Raw genomic sequence first — 20879 nt, 5'->3', positions numbered from 1 at the left:
GCATCAGTATTTGCCACTCTGGCTCTTCTCTGTTAGAAACCCCCACAATTGGGCAGCCCAGGTGGCTTAGTGGTTTAGTGCCGCCTTTAGCCCAGGGTGTGATCCTGGAGACCAGGGATCAAGTCCCACGTCAGGCTCCCTGCATGGAGCCTGCTTATCTCTCTGCCTATGTCTCTGCCTCTCTCTCTCTCTCTCTCTCTCTCTCTCTGTGTCTCATGAATAAATAAATAAAATCCTTAAAAAAAAAAAGAAGCCCCCCAATTATCATAAAAGCATGAAATAAACCCAAGTTCAAGTCAAGTATCTACAAGGAGATCTACTGAGTTTCTGAGTGGCAGAGATTATCTGTATGGAAATGTCAGAACCTCTCTTTTATTGGTCCCAAGACATATCTCACTAATCATTTCAGCAGAAAAGGGGTGCAGATCAAGGAATTCATTCTTCTCTTATTGTCTCTCCAACCTAGGAAGTCTTCTCAGCCATCGCTGCCACATGGGTCTCTAAACTTCCTTTCTCTTATGACTGACATCCCTTCTCCATCAGATCCCCCAGATCTGGCCCAGACCCTGCCTAGTCAGGTAAGAATGGAGCTACTGTAGGATCAGGTCCACCTTAAAATCATAGAAAAGTACAGGAGGAACAAAAGCAGAATGCTACCTAATGTCATTGTTCCCTTGTACCAAAACAGAGGCTTTGCTAGACTTAGGTCTTTGCAACAAGAGTGCCCCCTGGAAATTCTCTCTTCCTCCTGAATAGTTTCTTCTGATTTCCCCCTCCCCAACTCTAGCCCATTCTTCAAGTCTATCAGCCCTATGCCCCCACCCAATCCCAATTCCTCCCGTGGAAAGAAGCAATGCTCCACCTTACATCAGAAAGAAGAGGTTCTGCCTCTAAATCCCTTTCTGCATCCAGCAAAATTGAGCAGCACCACTTACCCTGTCTCAAACCTGGGGCTCAGGTCTCTTATGTCAGATGAGGTTGGGGTGGTGTAAGATGGGCCCTCATACTATGGTCAGAAGTGAATGAGGAGCCTGAATGTCCAGTTTGGTCTCCCAACCAGAAGGAGCCACAACTGATTCCCTTACCAGAAATGTCAATGAAGAAGAGATAAGCACCTCAACAAAGGGGATAAAATTTTTCTTGGACAAAGCAGTCTAATGTTACATTGAAGTAAGGCTATCTCTTCTATTAACTTGGTTTTGGTCTTGCCCCTTTTAATAAAATGAGTCTGTATTGTTAAATTAAGAAGTGTTAGGCACTTTCTATTTCTCTCATTCCTCCCTACAGTAGTTTATTACAATTAAAAAAAGTAGGTTGGTAAGTAGGTAGACAAGCCATAGACAGACATGTTTTTTTCTGCTTCTTTGTCTGTGGGAAAATGTTCTTTTCCTGTTCTCAGCCCATGGGTTTTGTTGGGTCAACCAATTAGATTCATCTTTCTTGACACAATGATTGATCCAGTCTCTCCCTCTTTCTCTCTCTCTCCCCAACTGAAATTTCACGTACTAAAGATCATATAAGCCTGAACTGTCAGGGTCTGTCTTTCCAGGATAAGCAGAAAGTCTGCCTGAGAATGAAGAGAGAGGGATGGACAGATAGACAGTTGATAATTGCTTGACTCTCTGAATCCAGTGATTGAAAATCCATGAACTCCCTTTCTGCTATGCCTAATCTGAGTTTGAGTTCTGACACTTTACAGCCTTATTACTGGAAAGGATTATATCCAAATGGTAACAGGAGCAATCAGGAACTTTGTGTTTTTGCTTTATCTTTACTTCCTTGTTCTTTTTTCTTTCTCTCTCTCTCTTTTTTGCAATGACTATCTTTTATCTATGTGATAAAAACAAGTAATACATAAAGATGTTTGAGTAGAGCTAAGGCAATTATAGAAATAGGTGATTCGATGGAATCCCTGAGCTAGCTTCTACCACAGCACTGCTTGAATTTGATTCTAGCACGTATGTACTTTCCTATCCAATATCCAGACAGCAAGTTCTTAGGGCAGTGGCCAGCTCTTATTCAATGTTGCAATCCCAGAACCCAGCACCATACTTAACATTACGGTTTTGTTGAGTTTATGAGTTAAAGCCACCCAAGATACTTACAATCTAATTGGAAAAACAAGAAATGTGGAGAAGGGTATGTACTCCTTTTAAGATGACACAGCATCTTTGCCAAAACTGGACAATTTTAGTACTTAGAGAAAATAGAGTAAAGGAGAAAGTCTGGTGAGAAGAATTATTCCCATTGCTTTCCAATGCTACATCTAAAGTAGCATCCAATAGAAATATAATTTGAGCCACGTATGTATTTTTTTAAAGATTTATTTTATTTTTTAAAAGATTTATTTTTAAAAAATTTTTTAAAAAAAGATTTATTTATTTGAGAGATAGAGAGAGAGAGCATGAGTGCATGAGCACAAGAGGCAGAGGGAGAGGGAGAGGAAGACAGGTTCTCAAGCAGAGTCCATGCTGAGCGCAGAGTATAACATGGGGCTCAATCTTATGACCCTGAGATCAGGGCCTAAGCCAAAACAAAGAGTCTGATCTTTAACCCACTGTGCCACCCAAGTGTCCTAAGCTGCATACATATTTTTAAATGTTCTAGTAGCCATATTAAGAAAACTAAAAAGCAACAGGCAAAATTAAGTTTAGTAGTATATTTTATTTGATCCAGTATATCCAAAGTACAATCATTTCATTGTTATAATCAATGAAGCATATCATTGAGCTTTTTTACATCCTTTATTTGTATTGAGCCTTTGGAATTGTGGTGTGTATTTTACACTCACAGGCCATCTCAGTTGAGACTAGCCCCACTTCAAATGTTCAGTAGCCATATGGAGCTAGTGACACCATACTGGAGAGCAGAGGTCAATACAATTAACTTCCAGAATATGTTTATTGAATATCTCATCTTTCTATGACCCAAAATGACTACCCCAAGTAGCTTACCAAAATCTGAAGGCCCACCTCTAAAAAACCTGCTGCTTTTTCACCAGTGGAGACCTGGAGCTAACAGATAAGCAATGAGATGCAGGTGCTATTCCTAGCTTCTAATAACCCAGAGTAAGGGCTCAATACCAATGTTGAACTACTACTCTCCCCTTTCCTGAAAAACCTGGTCTCATCAAACCACCAGCAGTTCTCTACCATTTACTTTCATTTTTCAAAAGGAAATTCCAAGAAATAGAAGCAAACAAGGAATCTCTAGAGCCCAAGTGAAATGAGAAATCAAAAATAGAAAGATGCATTCTCAGTGGTCCTTGAACATCTAATTCCAAAACTGCTTGAAAATTAGACTTAGGAGGTAGAGTTCCTTTCAGGTAGAGTAACATGATTTCACTGTCAAATGGAAGAATGCAGTTCTCTTCTCAGAAATCCCTTTATTCTCACTTAGTGCCACAGGTGAGAAACAGGAGAAGGGAAAAGCTCTCCTGGCCGCCATATATGATCACTGGCATGCAGGGCTACATCCAAGGCCAATCAGAGAGATCTTAGATGCTTTCAAAAAAGTCTGCATGCCAAGGTTCGAGACCCCATATGGAAGGTTTCCAGAAGACAACCTATCCAAAAAACATTCAAATTACTAACAACCTCCATTCCTTTCAGGCCAGATGAGGGAAGCAGCCCCGCCATCTGATTGCCTCTTACACGCACAGTCATTACAGTAGGCAGAAAGAGACCTGCCACGGCCTCAGATAAGAGCTGGACCTTGTTCAGGTGAGTCATCCCAAGCCCAGATCTCTCTTTTAGGTAAGAGGAAACTTCCATGAAGGGATAAGACACACAAATTCTATCAATCATTTATCACTCTCAAGTGGTTGACCAGGAAGTTGGAGAAGAGAGAATGAAGGAGAGAAAAGAAGAAGCTGTTGTTTCCCATCACAGAATCAGAGCTCTGAGCTCTGGAAGGAATCCTGAGAGCTCAGCTGCTCTCTCCCTCTGGCCATATGCAAGACCATATTTAAATCATTTCAAATGGATGAGACTATGTTATTTTTTTTTTTAAGACCTCTAGAGAAGCAGATAACATTCCCTCAGCAAAGTATTCCCTGACTCAACAGCTCTCATGAAAATGGTCCTTAAGTTGATGTGATTTAAATCCCTACCACTGCTGTTTCCAGCCCTTCTGTGCCTTTAACACACTGGATTCCTAGTAGGTGGGAGGCCCGCACCAAGGGGATCCAAAGGCAAAAGAGGCAGGCTCTGGGCTCCACACGCTTGCAGTTCAGTAGGGAAGATAAGCTTTGTACATAAATAACTGCGATCCAAGGTAGAAAGTGCTAAGTGCAATAAGATAATGCCCTGGGACAGATCAGAGGACGGAACTCTTTGTCCTTGGGAAGAATGGAGAACAGCTGGCCTCCATCCTTCTTGTTTGTCCTGGGTAATCGCTCTCTTCCTCACTTTTTATTTGCTCTTCTACATCATTTCTTAAGGCTGTCAATATTTTGAGACATATGGAAGACACTGTATGAGGTGGAACATATCCTATCTGATAGTAGAATGTTCTATGTGGGGATGAGTGCGGCTACTAGACACTGGCCAGCTGCCCAGGCGGCCACCCCACCTGTCCCAGAACTTTCCTTTCTCTCTCTTGCCAATTTTGTGTCCCACCTGCTGTATTAAAACTGAGATCAGAGATCAAAACAAGCACTAAACAGTGTATTCTTTAGTTCAGTTGATGTTAAATAACATCTCTCTCCTCTCCCACTATCTTGTGTCTCTTCTGACTTCACAGGAGTGCCATAGAGGATCATTTGTCACACAGGACACCAATGTTTTTACATTATCTTATGTTCTTGTCCTGACTCCCTAATGGGTCATGGCCCTTGAGAGCAATTTTCTTATCCTTTTCTGTTTTTCTTGCTGTCAAACTATGGGGCTTTTAATGAAAAGATCTGTTTTTGTCAGAAGAAATCAGAAATAAAGCCTCTGAGAAATTAAGTGACTTACTCAACCCCACACAACTACTAGTGATGGAATGGGCTCTTAATGTGGCTCTTAATGAAAAGATCTGTTTTTGTCAGAAGAAATCAGAAATAAAGGCTCTGAGAAATTAAGTGACTTACTCAACCCCACACAACTACTAGTGATGGAATGGGGATTTGAACTCAGCTTTTCTACATCTTCTCTTCTTTCCCTCAGATCTCCCTGACAAAACTATGAGCTCCTGGAGGGCAGAGACCATGGCTGATTTAGCACAGGAAATAAGAAATACAGTTCTTGTTAAGTAGTTGCTTTGACTGTTCTGATATAGATTTCTGGATACTAGTCTTTATATTATTTTATTTACCACACTATGTCCTTTCCCTTTTGGGAAATGTACAAACCTCGAGCTACTGGATTCCTACACACATCAATGTTACTTTCTACTTCTCCTGAAATAATACAATAAAAAACTAGGGTTTCACAATGTGCACAAGAAACAGCACAGGTGATGACAAGTGTTAGCATACCAACCAACCAGTGGAGGAGAAGTCTACCAGGTATGCCTTCCCCTAAGATTCTGCCCTGGACCCTCTAGATCAGAACAGACTGATAGACAAGGACAGGCCACAAAAATCAATGAAACAAATTCAGGAACTGTTTCAGCTTCAGACCAGTGTCAAAGTTCATGAGGACCAGGGAAGGTTTGGCATCATTTATGGTTTGTGATTTCTGGGTGTAGAGAAGAGGACTGGCAAAGGCCGAAGAAGCTAACTTAGGTGCTTTGGACGTCCAGAGAAGACATAGAATGGAGGGCTTCTCCCCTTCAAACAGGGAATCCAAAGAAAGGAAAAGATGCTCTGTAAGAGTAGTAACTAATAGATTTGGTAAAATAGCTAAGTCTAAACAATTGTTCATGAAATGGTGAGACTTAAAACATTTGTTTGAAAAGATAAAGGGGCTTCTTGAAATTGAAAGTGCAGAATACATAATAAAATAATCTGGAATGAAAACTTCAGATTATTTCAACAGTTTCTAGTAATTCCAAAGATGTGTTAAATTTCTCATTTAGCCCAAGGACAATCCATACTTTTTCATTCTCGATGATGATCAAGAACTAGGTGTATATATATATATATATATATATATATATTTCCCCTTAAATTGACACTAACCATAAAAAATAGAATAGAATAGAATGTATAACTTTGAGTCACTAGAGAGGAGAAAAAAGAACAAAGTTTAATGCAACATTGGGGTAAAGCCTTCTGAAATAATGCATGTTCAATTTATAACTTTCACTTATATTCACTTGTATTAAATTTGACAACACTGTAGCTTTCATAATTTCCTCATGAGAATTTTCAATGTAAGATAAATTAGAACACTAAAAATATTTTTAAATAAAATGAGATAAGATGTTTAAAATAACAAGAATACCAAAAGGTTTATTGCAAAAAAGGTACAGCTTTCTCTGGTGTAAACTCATCTGATTTGGAAGGAGGGACAAGGGATGTGCTGCCAGGGAAGATTGACGACAGGTGCCAGAGTTCTTTATAGGAAAAAAAAAAGTCCCAGTTGGAAGAGACCTGACTGAAACATTCGGTGTAAGCTGAGATCCTGAAGAGATGCCCTGGTGAAAGGCAGGACTTACTGAGATAATTAAACTCTCAAGACTTGGGATGGAGTTATGACCAGAGGGAAGATGCAGAGTAGAGAAAGGAGGATCACAAGCCAGGCAGAGAATAAAATAGGTAAAGGTAGAGAGTAAAAAGTTCCCAAAGACCAAAGATTTTTGAGCACTGCAATATTACATATTAAATTTTAATGGTTCTATTATTTAAATTTCTTTTAATTAATGAAACAACTCCTTGACCCTGAACTTCAGTGAACATCTGCTAAACTCAGAGCCTTGGAATGTAGAGAAGAAAGACCCAGACAGTGCCCTTTGTGGGGTACAGAGTATGCAATGGCAAAAGTATACAGAAGTGGGTTAGCCATGAGCTGAGCTAGTCAGGGGAAGCAGGAATCCAGGGCCAGGAGAGGCCAGGAGAAATGGAAATGCCCTGTCTCAGGATTACCTAAGACATTCAGAAGGACAAAGGATTTGAGCCAAACCTCAAAGGACAAGTTTACCTGGAGTGACATTTCATTTTATTTTTTAAAGATGTATTTATTTTTTTTAATGTTGGAGGGGAGATAGAGAAAGAGAAAGAGAATGCATGAGTAGGGGGAGGTGCAGAGGGAGAGAATCTTCAAGCAGATTCCTTGCTGAGAAGAGAGCTGCATGAGGAGCTCTATCTATCCCACAACCCAACCTGTGATTTCACTACCTGAGAGAGACCCACTCTCAGTGGCTCAACCCACTGAGCCACCCAGGATCTGTGAAGTGACATTTTAGACACAGAATGTACATTCCCTCATCAGGAAAACTGGAGGTCAAAGCTTAAAAGTCCAAAATTGGGACTTTAGAGATTGTTCTGTAATAATAGCAAAATTAATGTTACTCTATGAAACATAAAGATCCCAACGACTATTTAAGTGAAAAAAGAAAGTATCAGAAATGGTTGTATGAGTTTGTGTAACAAAATAAGTGTATAAAAAAAAGAATTATAGATTTCTGGATAACCATAAGGTACTGAGTCCTCAATCCAGAAAAACAAAAAGGATATTAGGCCTACCAAGTTAAAGTTAGGATATAGAATGAAAGGTCTTACTAATTAATAAGTAAAATATCATTTTCTGTTAGAAATAGTTTTAAAACAAGCATTGTAAATTGAAAACATAGTTGAGACCAACTTAAAGGTTAGATGAAAAGAAAACAGAAAATCATGTAAGGTTTAGACATGATAACACAGAGGTTCATTTCCATATTTCCTGGTAAAGAAAATGAATGAGTCAAAAGAATAGGAATTTCTGGTTGGTGAGAGATCAAAGATGAATGTGATTCAACCAGTCAAAAGAGAAAAACAAATATTGAGAAAGATTGTATACGGGTTCTGAAATCAGAGCAGATCTCCTAAAAAGCCTTGAGCCACAGCGTGATGAAGAAAAAAACAAAAAAGGAAGAAGGAAAAGAGAATAGTAAGAGTCCTTCCTGATGATTCAGGTAATGATTAGAAACCACTTCAAGATTCCAACTCCCACTAAGCAATAGGCCCTCTGGAATGGCTGAAGGGAGAAATGCTCCCACCTCCACAAACCGAAAAATCTCAAGGATTCCTTCCATCGGAATGTGACAGGCCAAACCGTCATCACGGGCAAAGCCTTGACATGATTCCTCTGAGAATTCCATCCAACCTGTTAGTCCCAGAGGCCTGGAGAGAAAGTTCCTTTTCTTTCTCTGAATGGTGAACTATCACCTTCATAGTGTGGCCATCTGTGTTCATCCGGCTTATAATACCACTGCATAAGTGGCCGGTTAGCTCAGTTGGTTAGAGCGTGGTGCTAATACCACTGCATATCTACTTTGTATGCATCAAATTTGTCAGTGAAATGTGTTAAGTCATCCTTTTCTCTTCCCCATTACATCAGGCTCAATATGGAATGTACCCTACATACTCAGTAAATACTAAGAGACAGCTATTTACATATATTTTTTTAAGGTTTTATTTATTTATTCATGAGAGACACAGAGAGAGAGGCAGAGACATAGGCAGAGGGAGAAGCAGGCTTCCCGATGCAGAGCCCGATGCAGGACTCAATCCCTGAGCCCCCAAGATCACAACCTGAGCCAAAGGCAGATGTTCAACCACTGAGCCACCCAGGTATCCCTGTTCGGAATGTTTTTAATAATTATTTCCTCTTACTCTAGACCCAAAAACCAGCCAAAGATGTTGGTTTGTTCTGGCTCATGCTTAGAGATTTCCACTCGTCCCTTCACCTTTCTGAGCCATGATCCCTCGTCTTATGAGAAGGGAGTTTGACCAGTGACCTCCAGTGTCACCTTCCACCTTCGGCATTCTGGGACTGCCTCGCCTTAAGCATGCAATAGCATTTGCCCCAAGACCTATTTCGTCAGCTCCCAACCTCCAGTCAGAAGCAAAAGAAGAGGCATGAGGTGTGGAGGTGCGGCACATCAGAGAAATTGAATCTTGAAGATCAGGTCCAGCCCTAGTGCTGCCTTTTTGCTTCTCTCTTTCTTCCCTCTTGCTTTTCTTTTCTCTCTGAACTGGCACTTTCTACATCTGATTTCCTCCGGGTCCTGTTCCTTCCTGTCTTTTGATTTGTAGCTTCAAGAGAGGCCAAGGAAAAGTTTGTTGGGAGAGAAATGGATTCTCTTAGTTGTAAACCAAGGAATGATTGTCTTCTGGGCATCCCAGCCCAGTCTGGTGATCTACCTGGAAGAGAACCACTTCTACACTTGACCGGACCCCCTGTCAGTGTGCATGAGCATTCCAAAGGTCTGTTATTTAAAAAACTAAAAACATTTTTAAAATTTTTCCTCCTAGCCCTGCTCTGGGTAAATAGCCAGTGTCACTTGCTATGCACAGAGAAAAAGAGAGGATGGGTCAAAGCTCAAGCCAGCCTACTATTATTTCCAGTAGCAGAGCAGTGATTTCAAGGCAAAGTTTCACTTCATGAAATGCTCGTGTACCTGTAGAAGTCAGTATTCATGTTCACTCCTGTCTTCCCTTGTTAAAGCATCTATTAGAGGGCCATTTGTGCTTAATCAAGAGTTAGAAACTCAAAACTAACTAGAAATATTCTAAACTAGCTTTGTGAATCACACACTCATGAAACCTGAGGCTTGAAAATGACAACACTGTAGGTGATACTTTAAGCAATATTGGTTTTTAAACCCTTCAAGTCAATATTGTACATATTACCATGCCGCCCTACTGAGTTGCAAGGAAACCATTCTCAGAGGCTATTAATTGATCCCAGTGGACACCCATTAGCCTTTTAAAATAGAAGACTGTACTGAAATGCAGAAAGGAGCATTGCTAACTACATAGCTATCTTATACAAGGTGAGGTCTTTGGATTTGGGCCTACTGATTCTGATTCCTTCATTGCCATCTCTACTAAAAAGGCCTTAAGAAGTAGGCCTCCATTACACATCATGAATTGACTTGAGGTTGATACTTGGGAACATTTTATCATTTATCTCAGGCATTGGTATGCATTTGGTGTTCTCGTTTTATGAACACTCAATAAAATGGTACATAAAGACACAGGAATGTCAGCACAACAGATAAGCTTGTTTCTAGAACATATCAGATATTCTATAAGTGTGATCATTTCCTTTTAAAATGGAACACAATAATTGCTCCAAAGAATGCTAAAGCCAGATGTCCTTTTTTTAATGTCAATCTGCCATGCAACATCACCCTGTCTAGCGAAACTTCACCTCCAACAGGAGAGAATTTTAAGGTTTGCTGTGACAGCTAAACAAAAAACCCAAACTACTCCAGGAGCTCCAGAGCTTTCTTCCCAAAAGTAATCAAAGCATATTGTATGCTTAATGATTTCTGTTATACCTTTAGACTAAAGAACTAGATCAGAGAATTTTGTTTTGTTTTTGCCGATTTACGTTAGGATTTTGATGTATGGTCTTCTGTTCCCTTTAATAAAATCATGCTACTCCATTTAAGAAATATTTGCCATGAAATAAGTGTTTCATCATGTTCTTGTTTTCTAAAATCTTAAGGGTCTGCTCCATGATTCCCATTATTCATACCCTTGGAATAAATTACTACAATCAGACCACATAGGGAGAAAAGTTAGCTCCTGATTACAAAAGGAATCAGTCCAAGAGGTAAAGTATTAATCAACGTTACTTCTTAACAATCCCATTTTCATTGTTAGAACGCATACTTTTGTCAGGCCACGTTAAAACAACATTTTCATCAGTCATTTGCTCCGTTACTATTTGGTTTCTGCTGAAATCTAGGGTCCCCCACGGTTAATGTGAATGGCTGACCTTACACCCATCTCCAGTGTCCCTTTGATAGCTTTATCTGGCTGTTATAATTTGTCATTGTCAAGCCATTAGGCCTTTGGCTTTGGTCTTATTTTTCCTGCAGGTGTCAAATATGCAAAACCACAATTTATAGAATCCCATTTGCACTGGTTTTGAAATGCCAGAAGGTAACTTTATTTAAAATATCACAACCTTCTCTCCAAACTAGTTGCCTGAGTTCCAGGGTGGTCTGAAGAGTTGATTCAAAAAATAAATGCCACCACAGCAACTTACAATTCCTAAGGCCAAACATCCAGATGTGTCAATAATCTGTATAAATTAGAAACAGATGTAAGCCCTTGTTGAAAAATAATTATAATAGAATTATTTCCTTTTGCCTCTTTATGCTTTCACACACTTGAATTTATTCCTTCCACATTTTTTTTTTTTGAGTTGGTTCAGTTGGTTCCAATTTAAAAACAAAAATCATTTCTATTTTTCACACGGGGGTGTAGCTACGTATGAAATTCTCTAGAAAAAGAAAAGAACAGCCCATTTTGTGCCTTGTTTCATGCCCAGTGGAGCTAATCCAAGCACAGAGGCTCTCTGGAGTCAGTTGGTGATCCACAATCCAGCCGAATGTTCTGGGATGTAGTCTAGATTACTTTTGCCATATATAGTAATTGCCATCATGAAACCCTCTCTTTGTTTCCATGAGGTTGCCCCAGTTATAAAACAAAATAATCATTTCAAATATGGTAGAACCTACATTACCAACAACTTCTACTTACCTTCATTTGATGCAATTTTAAAATTGTTGTTAGGGCAGCCCGGGTGGCTCAGCAATTTAGCACCGCCTTCAGCCCAGGGCCTGATCCTGGAGTCCTGGGATCGAGTCCCACGTCAGGCTCTATGCCTGGAGCCTGCTTCTTCCTCTGCCTGCATCTCTGCCTCTCTCTATATATATGTCTCTCATTAATAAATAAATAAAATCTTTAAAAAAATTGTTAGAGTTAAATAAAGATTTTTTTGTGTTTTAACCCTTTCTTTTCAGAAATGAACTTGTTACTGAGATCCTATTAGTATATGCTGGGTGGGGGTGAGGGCCACGTTGACCACCAGGGATTTTGTGAGAAGAGTCATATGGCTGTTGATGGACCGAGGGTTGCAAGATAGATATCAGTGGTTTGCATGTCCTTAGAGTATAAATACCAAACCAATGGCAAAACTGTTTATTACACCATTGACATCAATTAGAAAAGTTCTAATGACTAGAGTTTTATTCTGAAACCCCTGGGGCCATTCCATCTCTATCATATGGGATCCAAGAAGGCGGAGTCAGCTACTTAGAAGCCCTTGGAAAAACAGCTTTAAATAAAATGAACCAGCTCCACATTCATCTCCTCAAATGCCATTCCAAATAATAATAATAATAGTAACCTTCTTGCAGGAAGTATGGTCCTATAGAATTATGTGATCAGTTGGTATCAGTACTCAATTCTCGGTGCCAGGTTTTCTATAATTGCTGGTCCCAATTGCTCAGCCATACCTGGATGTAGTGAAATGTCATAGTAGTGACTACATGATATTCGGCGGTAAACTGTATTAACAAAAAGGCAACATCTGCATTTCAGCTTCTGAAAACTTTGACCTAGCTAAAATAAAATAAGCATGGTTTGCCCTCAATGCTGTTAAGCTATTGTTTGGACACTATCCAGGGCCCGGTTATGGCAATGATTACCAGAATCTACCCAATAATCAGTCTCCCCCACTTCCTTATTAGCAGAATGACCCGGGGAGGAAAGCTACCTTCCTTAGGTCTTTCAAAGATAGGCATGTTAGTAGGTAGGGCTTCAGGCAAAGCTCTTTAAAGGGGACCATCTCAATAAGCGGAGCTCCCTTGCTCATGGATGTGATTGCTGGAACTCTAACAACCATTTTATTTTATTTTATTTTTTTATTATTTTTTATTATTTTTTTATTTTTTATTTATTTATTTATTTTTATGATAGTCATCACAGAGAGAGAGAGAGAGAGAGGCAGAGACACAGGGAGAGAGGGAGAAGCAGGCTCCATGCACCGGGAGCCCGACGTGGGATTCGATCCTGGGTCTCCAGGATGACGCCCTAGGCCAAAGGCAGGCGCCAAACCGCTGCGCCACCCAGGGATCCCCAACAACCATTTTATAAGCCCAAGATTGAGTACAGAGAGCCCAGGCCTGATGACATCAGGGAGCTGCCATGTAACAGATCAGCTTGCCTGCCTCTGGACTTGTCATTAAATGAGACAACCATAAGTCTTCCTCCTGTGGAGGACACCACTTCACAGTCCCTGCTAGCAGCTGCAGAATATAATTTCTGATACATTCTCTGAAAAGTTTCAGCCTGAGCCTTGCCTGGGTTCCACCCATGCAGGCACCCAGCAGACAAGACAGCTCATTACCTACTTCTACCTTTCAGAGAATTATTATACTTTCCCCCTGAGTCTCAGATCATATCTTTGCCAAACTTTTCTCTAGCAAAGAAATTGTTTTTATCCTCTTGGAGATGACTTTGGTACTTTCGCTATTTTGTATTTATCTTGGATGTATTTATAAGCCACCTCCTTTTCAAAAGATTTACATAAGGCAGTTTATCACCTAGCTGATCTGATTACTTAATATGGGTTGTTGGGCTGATAGAGAAGTTATGGTACAAAATAAATATAAAGTAAAAATACAGAGATGGTTGCATTATGCCAGTGATAGCCAAAGAGATATAAATAGAATTCTTTCCTATCCAAATACCCTTCCTGAAACAAATACGCCATGTGTTTTGTTTTTGGGGGGTTATTTTTGGAGTTAAAAAAATAACAAAAACACTTGGTGAGGATGGTTTAACTAGAGTGGGATTAAATAACCACAACCAATTAAAGAAACCAGCCATTTCTTCAGAAGCCAAAACACAGCAAATCAAAAGTTTAGAATCCTTCTCCAAAGCACAGCTCTCTTCTCTTGGAAACCCATTCCTTGCCGAAGTGGCTTCTCCATTTGCTCTGTTTATTGTCAGGAAGAGTGGGACCAAAGGCATTTACAAACACGTGCTTTTGTTTGGGTTAAGCTGCAGCTGCTTACACTGTTCACACTGACTGTTCACACTGACCCCATCTGGAGGGCCGGCTCCCCAAGCAGCGCTCTTTGCTGGGCTACTCTACTGTCTTCTTTTCAAAGGCAAATTACACCTATGTGCACCCGAGCCTGCTGAGGACCCGGAGACACTGCTTTCCTGCAACCCTCCTCATCAGCACTGATTTCTGTTGATCATTTTGGTCTGGATAAGGTTTAGACCAACCTGAGGAGTGGGCTCCAAATCTTTCTTTTCCATTTCCCGTGCAATTCCATAAAACCAAGTCGCTGTTGTTTGCAACCTTACGTTCACCCTTCGGCTTCCCGCTTTTGGGAGCTGATAATCCAAGGAGGAAATGGAAGACAGAAGACAAGAGTGGGAGAAAAGAAGGGGGAAAAAAAACTGTGCCTGCAAAACAAATTTGCTCCTACTGAGTCAGAAGGATCGCATCCAAAAAGTGACTCACTGCATGCGCCAAGTGACATTGTCTTCCTAATAAGTAAAGGCAAATGGCCAAGTACACACCTGCCCACAGGTAAGAAATTTAATTATTCCCAGGATTGTTAGATAACGTGCAAATCCACAGCCTTGATTTTGCACACTTGCCTGGCAATCATCTCAGGTTGGTTTCCGTCCTCCTCTTCCTCTTGGCTGTCGTCGCCCGGAACATGTGAGGAAATGGCAGTGTGCACAGGGAAGTTCAGAGCTGACAGGTCAAGAAAATCAACTGCTCCATTGCCTCCCTTCTGAAAACTTCCAATTTTTCTTTGGGTGATTCTGATACGCAACTGCTCTAATACTGCATCTTTTGTTTCTCTTGTAGGACGTTTGCCTAAAATAGGTGTACTCTGATGTTCTAAGAAGAGTTAATGTAGCAAAAAAAGCATTGGTTGTAATTATCGATGTTATTTCCATTTTAATTTAATTTTTTTTATCACAAATTCATGAATCCTGTATCATACACCCCATCCCCACCTTGGCCATATGAGAGTTTTTTACGGATAACGCTCAGAACTCAATCTCCATCCCCGCTCCTCTTTCCTGAAAGCCACATGTACCAAGCAGTGACATAGCTCAGTGAGTAAATGAACAGTTTCTGAAGCCAGACTGTTTACCATCGGATCCCACTCCTCTATGAACCTAACTATATTACTTTACATAAATAACTTAATCTCTCTGCCTCAGTGTCTTCATCCATAAAATGGGGATAATATCATATTTTTATCAATTCTAGAAAGGACATTTAACATCTTTGATATCAGGATGTGTTTTATAATTGATGACATGTTAGATTTGATGAAATATACTAGCCATAGCTACTTGGGCTGTTGTGAGAATTATATTAGATAAAATATACATTTTACAACAATATCTGGCATATACTGGGTTTTCGATAAATGTTAGTCAGTACTATTGCATTCACGGCTATATCCTTTTCAATTTTTAGGCATCTCAAACTCATGTTCCCTCCAAAAATGCTCATTTTTTGTATTTCTTTTCTTGTTTCATGCCAGTAACACAAGCCAGAAATATGGAAGTCATCACTGATTCTTTCTTCTCCATAACCCTCTGCATCCCATCACTTCACAAGTTTTCTTACTTTTGTGGTTTGAATTTCCCTCAGCGTCCCTCCTCTTCTTGCCATGCCCGCTGCCACTCCGGCCATCACCTCAGGCCTGCAACCCAGCGCCCTCTCATTAAAACTTTGCTTTCTTTGCCTTTAGAGTCATCTTTCCAACATGGAAGTCAGATCATCGCCCTCTCTGTTTCCAATTGCTCAGTGGCTCCCACCACCTACACGATGAAGCCCAAAATCCATAATATGGCACCAAGGTCCTGAGTCATGAGGCAGCTTCCAGAGGTTGATCATTCTTCTTTCTGCCACATCCCTCCTCACCTGAAGCACTACCTTGACAGGATGCTTGCCACTTCAGCTGATTAAGGTCTCTGGGCTCTTCCCTCTGCCTGGGCCAGTCATTCCCCTTTGAGCTACTCGTCCCTATCCTTCACACTCAGAAAGCTGTGAGGATTCTTCTCCCTTTGCGCCTTCCCCAGAGATACTTATACTGGCCCTTCTTGCTGGCCCTATATATCACCTTGTTTCTATTTCTACTCTAGTTCTTATAATTCCTAATCTAGTTATCTCCCCCTAGTTAACAGTGAATGTTTTAAAATCATATTTCCTTATCCCCAATACCAGCTTTTTCTTGTCACATAGTAGATCATCAATACATGATTGTTAGATGAAGGAAAGAATAGAGGTGACCACACGCACGGCATTGTATACAACAATAGATTGGGGGGAAGGTCATGAGGGAGAATAATATAGAAGAAAAAAATCCAATTACAAAATAAAATTAAAAATCCGTGTACATCTTTCTCATTAGCTGCAAAGATCAACTCTTTTTCCCTGCAATATGCCTTTCTTCTGTTTCCTTTTCCTAAAAGGGGCTACAACTCTAGTAAAGAATGGATGTTCTAATGCCCTCGGGCCAGGGGACTGATGCTCCTTTTAAAAATATTGACACCAATATCCTGTATGGGTACCCGATAAATGGATATTATTCTTGTTCCTTTGCAAGACAACATCTTTTAATGTACTGCCCTGTTTTTGCTGAAAAGGCGACAAACTATGGAAATGTGGTTAGGAATAAAAATTGCATATGTGGTAATAATAAAATAATGGAAAATGTGGACAAGTGGCAAACCTCAAGTGCGTTCTCTGATTCAGATTGCTGCTTAAATGGCTGGCACTTACTGTGAAAGGCACATTGTAGAAGCACTTTCACGGACTTTCAACACAGTGTCTGCCCCACCCTGAGTCCCATGTGTGCTCCCCAGGCAAATCCTGTGTTAAGAGGACAAAGACAGTGTACCAGAGCAGTTCATTTATTAGCTACACTTAAGGATTCTTCTGTGGCATGGGAGAAATACACAGGGCAATACATGTTTGACATCTTTTTATTCACAGTTGACCATGATACATTTCAGTTAAAAAGTTAGTCCAAGGGGCACCTGGGTGGCTCAGTCAGTTAGGCCTCTGACTTTTGATAACGGCTCAGATCACAATCTTGGGGTTGGGAGATCGAGCCCCCAGTCGGCCTCTGTGTTCAGCAAGGATTCTGCTTAAGATTCTCTCTCTCCCTCGCCCTCTGTCCTTCCCCCTGCTCATTCTCTCTCTCTCTTTCTCTCAAATAAAAATATAAATCTTCAAAAAAAAAAAAAAAAGTAGGTCTAGAAGTGGACTACCAACATGCTGGAACAAAGTTTTCTCAGTTCATAATGGCCAAAGGTCATTAAAGAAAGTGACAATAGGTTCAAATTATTGACACTTTCCTTGCACAAACTAGGAATCTATATGCAGCAATAAAAAATCATGACAGAAAATCCTATCTAGCCTTAAAAGCAGCAAATGGATAATATACCCTGGTTGGTTTAGAGGGGGAAAAAAAAGATCACAGCTAACGCATCTTGCCTACTGCATCTTATCAGACCTTCACTATGTGTATATATTCTTTTCGTTAACAACAGGTCAGGTCAGTAACTAGTAGGGGATACAAGTGGTGTCACACTGATTCATAGAAAAAAAGGTGGATATTTAAATCCATCTAGTAACTATCTGAAATGTAATGATATTCTACTATAGTAGCTTGTGATTACTTTTCCAACTGTGTGTCTTATCTCAGGGCCGCACACCAGAGGGAGATAATTAAGTGAGAGCCTCACTATGGTATCATCTTCCAGGTCCAGTCTCAGAACTGCTTTCTCAACAAGGCAATATTGTAACCAAGTCCCTCTGGCACTTAAGAACTAAGTACCCACACCCCTTGGAAGGAATCCAAGACAGAACCTTGTCCTACCAAATTCCACTGCAGTAAATTATGCCATACTTTGTTGTACTTTAGCTTGTACTGATTAAATTACAGAAGAAAGATTCCATTTATATTCAATGCAATGATCATCAGATGGAGAAGTAAAAAGGATTCTGCCTAAAAAAAAAAAAAAAAAGGTGTTGGACCAGATTCTTACAACCACTACATCACTTCCTGGAGTATTCCTGGAACTCACCAATGTTTCCCATTATGTTACTGTCTCCGGTCGTATAGGAGAATGACTCTTTCCCACACAGTGAAATTGAACATGACCATTTGACTTGTCATGGTCAATGAATTGTGAAATGGAAGCGACATGCATCTCTTCTGAGTAAAAGAATCCTGCGTCAGGATGAGATTCCCTGTGCTCTTTTCCCCAGCGATAGAGATGGTGGACACAAATACTGAGATTGCAAGTACCCTGAGATTAAAGGACCTATAAGGTTGGGCCACCATCTGGTGAATCACCGGAACCTAAAGTGGTCTTGGTATAACAAAAAAATGTCTATTGTTTGTCACCATAGCATAACCTAACCTATATTAGAATAACACAGTAGGGGGATCCCTGGGTGGCGCAGCGGTTTGGCGCCTGCCTTTGGCCCAGGGCACGATCCTGGAGACCCGGGATCGAATCCCACGTCGGGCTCCCTGTGCATGGAGCCTGCTTCTCCCTCTGCCTCTGTCTCTGCCTCTCTCTCTCTCTCTCTCTGTATGACTATCATAAATAAATAAAAAAATTAAAAAAAAAAAAGAATAACACAGTAACTTTAGATCCCAAAGAACAGAATTTGCTTTTGTAGCTTCTATACTAGTCATCAATAAAATGCTAAAGTTTTCAAGGTTATCTAACTCCCAGATAGAAGCTTATATTCTGTTTCATTTAACAAAAATCAGAAGCTAGTGTTCCCATTAAAATTTAATTGTGAGATGAAACTGGAATCACTTTCTTATACCATATATGAAAATTAATTCAAAAAGAATGAAAGACCTACATGTGGGACAGGAAACCATCAAAATCCTAGAGGAGAACACAGACAGTAACCTCTCTGACATTGGCCAGAACAACTTCTTACTAGATGTGTCTCCTAAGGCAAGTGAAACAACAATAAAAATAAGTTATTGGGACTTCATCAAAATAAAAAACTTCTGCACTGTGAGGGAAAATTTAAAAAACTAAAAGGTAACCTACAGAATGAAAGAAGATTATTTGCAAATGACATATCTGATAAATGGTTACTATCCAAAATATGTAAAGAATTTATAAGACTCAATACCTTAAAAACAAATAATCCAGTTAAAAGTGGGCTGAAGACATGAATAATTGCATTACTGTTTACTGAAATGGCATGAAAACACTGATTTGCAGGGATACACGCACCAATGTTTATAGCAGCATTATCAACAATAGCCCAATTATAGAAAGAGCCCAAATGTCCATTGACCATTGAATGGATAACGAAATTGTGGTACACACACACACACACACACACATCAGAATATTACTCAGCCATAAAAAGAAAAAAAAGAAATCTTGTTATTTGCAACAACATGGATGGAACTAGAGAGCATTATGCTAAGTGAAATAACTCAAGGATGTTTTAAATGGGTGATGGGTTAAGGGTGGGGGCATTTGTTGTGATGAGCACTGGGTATTGTATGTAATCGATGAATCACTGAATTTTATATCTGAAATTAATATTATACTGTATGTAAACTAACTGGAATTTAAATAAAAACTTGAAGAGAAAAAAATTGAGTTATGAGACTATAGTGAAATCCCTTGCTATATAGTTCATTATTTTCACTCTAATTAACTCTATGTTGTTTCAAGAAAATCAAGCTTTTGCCTAGTCTGATTGCAATTATGAAGTAAGTTTAAGGTTATAATTAATTTAAATCACAGAACTGCCTCAACATGATCAGTTTGGCCTCTGAATCATTAAAGCTAAAACTGTAAGAATTTATGCAAAAAATGCATTAAGCTACATACTTAACAAATTGTTTAATACCCATCATAATATTCCAAGAATATGGAGAAAATATTTTCTATCTACAAATATGAAAAGTGGATTATCTTAGTATTTTATGTGCTTCTAATGGCCCTACGTAAGATAAGACATAAAAGAATAGTTGTAATAGATATTAAAATTTTGGCCTCTGAGTAAATTTTTTTTTCAGAAAATTCCTTTTTGACCATTCTGAAAATAAGCAGATGATGAAGTAATTCTATCTTTTGTGTAATCCAAAAGCTACACAAATAGGATTTTATGGAGATTCATACAAACAGTATGTATTATTTTCTATGTGTTCAATCTATTTGCTCTGGTGATATACAATGATGAAAAAGAGAGAGATGGTCTCTGCCTTCCTCACACTTATGATCTAGCAACAACTGCTTCAGGGTACATATTCTGCTATTTTCTCTCCAAGTTTTGAGTTATGAAAATAACATTGACAATCTTAATACCAATATAGTGAACCTAATTTATCTGGAAAGCTCAATTGCTTGGATTCCAGCTGAGAATCAGAAAACACTAACAGGAATCTTTGAGAATTTAAACATTTCACACACACATACACACACATACAATCCTAAAAGTCACAGTATTTATTCTGTGCTATTCACTTTGCTAAATGCTTTATATCAAATACCTCATTATCATAAAACTCCATGGTGGGATTCTAGTATTGTCCCCTTTTTATAAATGAGGAAATTAGAGCTCAAAGAGGATAAGAATTGTACCTTTCCCAGGTACAATTATTACAGCTCATAGAGTCAAGATTTGAATCCAGACCTGTCCAACTCCAGAGTCCAGCATCTTAATGACTTAGTGTTTTTGCAAAGATTGGGTACTTACTTTCTTAATCTCCACTTATGCAAGAACCCCTGGGGCTTTGTTCTAGTTACTACTGCTGTATAACAAACCACTCTAGATTCTGTAGTTCAAGAATTTGGAAAAGGCACAGCAGGAACTCTTTGTCTCTGTTTACTCCTTGGTGCTTCAGGCCTCAGCTAGGAAGACTCAACAGCTAGGGCAAGAGGGATTCAGAAGGATGCAGCTGGTGAA

General features: G+C 39.6%; 1 long non-coding RNA gene across 2 annotated transcripts in view; it reads left to right on the top strand.

Annotated features, from left to right (window-relative positions):
* LOC112656042 (uncharacterized) overlaps window positions 1–19550 on the top strand; it is a 44375-nt gene extending 24825 nt beyond the window's left edge. Inside the window, exons 3-5 of one of the 2 annotated variants that reach the window (XR_004808302.2) lie at window positions 3612–3722; window positions 15664–15882; window positions 17684–19550. This is a non-coding gene — a long non-coding RNA (uncharacterized LOC112656042). Of the gene's footprint in view, window positions 1–3611; window positions 3723–15663; window positions 17168–17683 lie in introns of those variants that run through there. The other variant, XR_003134058.3, reaches the window with a different exon arrangement.
* Window positions 19551–20879: the final 1329 nt, after the last annotated feature.

The sequence above is a fragment of the Canis lupus genome, chromosome 22 (assembly GCF_003254725.2).
Source record: "Canis lupus dingo isolate Sandy chromosome 22, ASM325472v2, whole genome shotgun sequence".
In the NCBI taxonomy this organism is placed as follows: domain Eukaryota; kingdom Metazoa; phylum Chordata; class Mammalia; order Carnivora; family Canidae; genus Canis; species Canis lupus.
This window is presented reverse-complemented; position numbering and strand designations above follow the sequence as displayed.